Here is a 2,963-nt window from a genome sequence, read left to right as displayed (position 1 = left end):
CAAATGTGTTTTTGGAGGGGAGTTCACCACCTATGTACCCATCAATCAATTCTGCAGTGGGGTCTAGCTGGGTGTCTTAATTCATTTTAATTCTGGCACAATTTACCTGGAGGTAGCATCAGATCCCACAGGTTGAGGACTTGGTCCCATAGGACTACCTTACCCAACTGGATGCTGATCACAAGCTTAAGTTTGCTGGCTATGTTTCTTACCAATTGGCCGTAAATTGGGCATTCCTATAGCTCCCTCTTTGGGTTTGATTAATTTGCTAAAGTGGCTCAAAACTCAGGAAAATACTTATATTTATGGATGAAGAGATACCTAGGGTGAAGGATGGGGGAAATTGTGCAGATCTTCCATGCTGTCCCTGGACACCACCCTCTAGAAATGTCATGTACAGATTTTCTATGCCCTCCCTGGGCATCACCCTCTAGAAACTTCCATGTGTTCATGGGTTCTGGAAGTTTCCTGAATCCAGTCCTTTTGGGCTTTTGTGGAAGCTCCATTAAATAGGTGTGGATGATTAAATCATTGGCCACTGGAAACCAATTTAACCTGCAGCCTCTCTCCTACCCTTTCCACCTTGGTCTTTCCTATGACCAGCTCTATCCTGAAGTTTTCAATCTATCAATCATTAGCATACAAAAAGAGATTCTAAGGATTTTAGGAGTCGTATACCAGGAAACAGGGCCAAAGACCAAATATATGTTTCACAAAATTATACAGGTTCCTAATTAGAAAAAGAAGAAATAAAAGGTATTGATCAAATTAGCAAACTATGGGAAAGAATGCCAAAGTAAATAGTAAGGGTAGCCGAAAGGTATAGAGTACTTTACTATGTTCATTTGTTTAATTCTCACTAAAATTCTGTGAGGGAAGTATTGCATGTCTTACAGATGAGAAAATTGAAGTAATCTATGTTAATTAACGTGTCCAGCTTGAAAGTGGTAGTTGAAATTTTAGCTAAGGTAGTGTGTTCCAGAGTCTGTGCTTTCGCTACTATACTATAATGCTTCTACAACAAGTAAATAAATTGCTTAGAGTATACCAGGAAAAAATATCAAATACAATAGAACCTCTATAAGTTGACTATGCAAGGGATTGTAAAAAACTGGTCAACATATGGAGGTGTCAACATAAGGAACTAGGCCTATTATACTGATATGTATGTGTGCATGTTAAGTTGATGAAAATTAGGTCAACCTAAGAATGTGGCAAATGCAGGGAGGTGGTCAAGTATGGAGTTTCTACTGTATATCAACTATTATACAACATAAACAGACTGCATTCTTTCATTAAAAATCAGACTACCATATTGGCCTAAAACCACATGTAAAATAAGATGTTAAGGAAGTTCAAAAGTAAAAGAATGGGAAAATTGAAGAGGAACCTGGAAAATGTATCTAAACAAATTAGGAGTTATGTTATCAAGAGCATACAAGATGGTATCTGTCCTAAGCAGTGGTGGTATAAGGGTCACACGTTTATGTCTTTCCACAATGTTAGACTTTTATCAATACTATTTCAACAATAAAAGGTATAGGCTATGTGGAATTCCCAAGGAGGCAATTTTCTTTACTATCACCCATTCACTCGGTGGTCAGAGATGCTAACACAGGCTCCAGCCACACCACAAGTCAGGCGCTATTGAAAACCATACATAGTAGTATAACTAATCTCCATATAAACTTACAGATTAAAATTTCCATGTGAAACAAAGTAACATTTAGCATTAAGAAAGAAAGGGTATAACAATAGTTCTAGCAAGCACTGAGAAAGCCCATAAAAAATTCAGTAATATGGTGGTGCCTGTAGCTCAGTCAGCAAGGCACTGGCCACATACACCTAGGGTGGTGGGTTTGAACCTGGCCCAGGCCTGCTAAGCAACAATGACAACTACAACCAAAAAATAGCCAGGTGTTGTGGCAGGCGTCTGTAGTCTTAGCTACTTGGGAGGCTAAGGCAAGAGAATCGCTTAAGCCCAAGAGTTGGTGGTTGCTGTGAGTTGTGACTTCATGGCACTCTACCGAGGGTGACATAGTAAGACTTTGTCTAAAAAAAAAAGAAAAAAATTCAGGAATATGAGCAGAATGCTTGATTTAAAAGATATTTACAGATTATCATATGTTGATATGATATAAAATGATTGAATAAAAAGCCTATATTTACAAAAATGATCATGTATGTGGTCACAAATACAACTTTAACATATCCTATAAAGTATTGATTTTTACTTCCCATTCCTTTATCAATATAATTCAAAAAAGATCAAAGTATTTCATTTCCTAATTAAGAAATGAAAGACCAAAAAATAAGGAAGGAATCAGTTGAGACTAAGAAATGTATTAATAGACAATATTTGGAAAAAAAATCAAAACTGAGTTATAAAATATTTTAAAGATAAAAATGACACATTTTTGTAACAAAATCCACAGGGAAGGAAAAATTTCTACTACAAAGAAAGTTTATCATTTTAGATGTATTTACAAAAAAATTATTAATAAAATTATTTACTACTTAATTTAAAATTAAATATGAAAACTATAAAGATTAAAACTATAAAACTAAATAAAATTAAATGTGAAAACTAAAATAAATAAATTAGAAAACCACTTGAACAAAAGAGCAAAATCCACAACAAATACCAAAAACCCACTTAAAAATTGAACAAAGGATTTGAATATATATTTCTCCAAAGATGATAAACAGATGGTCAATAGACTTAAAAGATGCTTAAGATCACTAATCATTGGGAAATACAAACCAACACCACACTGAGATACCACCCCCTGTCCCCCAAGATGACCACTGTGAAAAACAAAAGCTCAGAAAGTGAGTTGGTGAGGTTGTGGAGAAGTTGGAACTTTTGTTTACTGATGGTGGGAATGTAAAACGGTGTAGCTGCTACAGAAAACAATATGACAACTTCCCAAAGAATTTAAAAATAGAATTTCCATAGGATC

Source organism: Otolemur garnettii, unplaced genomic scaffold (assembly GCF_000181295.1).
Source record: "Otolemur garnettii isolate 467f Iridium unplaced genomic scaffold, OtoGar3 scaffold00423, whole genome shotgun sequence".
Lineage (NCBI taxonomy): Eukaryota > Metazoa > Chordata > Mammalia > Primates > Galagidae > Otolemur > Otolemur garnettii.
Note: the sequence above shows the minus strand (reverse complement) of the source record.